This window comes from Halichoerus grypus, chromosome 10 (genome assembly GCF_964656455.1).
Source record: "Halichoerus grypus chromosome 10, mHalGry1.hap1.1, whole genome shotgun sequence".
NCBI classification, from domain to species: Eukaryota; Metazoa; Chordata; class Mammalia; order Carnivora; family Phocidae; genus Halichoerus; species Halichoerus grypus.
This window is the reverse complement of record NC_135721.1, coordinates 85963861-85964707: the sequence shown is the minus strand read 5'-3', so window position 1 is coordinate 85964707 and position 847 is coordinate 85963861. Positions and strand designations below refer to the sequence as shown.

General features: G+C 33.1%; 1 non-coding gene across 1 annotated transcript; it reads right to left on the bottom strand.

The window, feature by feature from the left end:
* Positions 1 to 427: 427 nt before the first annotated feature.
* LOC118534021 (U6 spliceosomal RNA) lies at positions 428 to 529 on the bottom strand. The gene has a single exon (XR_004916469.1). It is a non-coding gene; the product is annotated as a U6 spliceosomal RNA (small nuclear RNA).
* Positions 530 to 847: the final 318 nt, after the last annotated feature.

Genomic DNA, 847 nt, shown 5'->3' with positions numbered 1-847 from the left:
GATTCACTGGAGGGGATTAACAGCAGATTAGACACTGCAGAAGAAAAGATCACTTGAAGGCAAGACAACAGAAAATATAGAAATAGCACAGAGGAAAAAAGGCTAAAAAACAGACAGACCTGAGGAACAATACTAAGTAGCTTATCATATGTATATTTGGAATCCCAGGAAGAAAGGAGAGAGAAGGAAGAGCAAAATAATTCAGGAAATGGTGGCACAAAATTTCCAAATATAATAAAAGTTACAAATGCATTGATCCAAGAAACTCAAAAGTCTCAGGATAAATAGCAGGGTTCTTGGTAGTCAGGTTGCTGAAAACCAGTGACAAAGTAAAAAATCTTGAAATCAGATTGAAATAAAATCAGATTATGTAAAGGGAAATGAAGATAAGAATTAATACTAATTCTGTTTAGAAATTTTAGAAACCAAAAGTCAAAGGAACATTTTTGCGTGTCATCCTTGCGCAGGGGCCATGCTAATCTTCTCTGTATCGTTCCAATTTTAGTATATGTGCTGCCGAAGCGAGCACCAAAGGAACATTTTTTAAATGAAATGCTGAAGGAAAAATAGTCAACATAGAATTCTATATCCTGTGTGAAAAATCCTTGAAAATAAAGACAAAATAGAGGCATTCTATGACAAACAAAAACTGAGAGAATTTGTCATCAGCAGACCTGTGCTACAAGAAACATTAAGGGAAGTTCTTTGGGCTAAATATATATAATGCCAGATGGAAACATGGATCGATACAAAATGAAGAATGCGAAAGATAGTAAATATATGAGTAAATTATTTTTTTTCATTTTTAGAGTTATTTAAAAGATAATTGACTGTCTAAAGGATAATT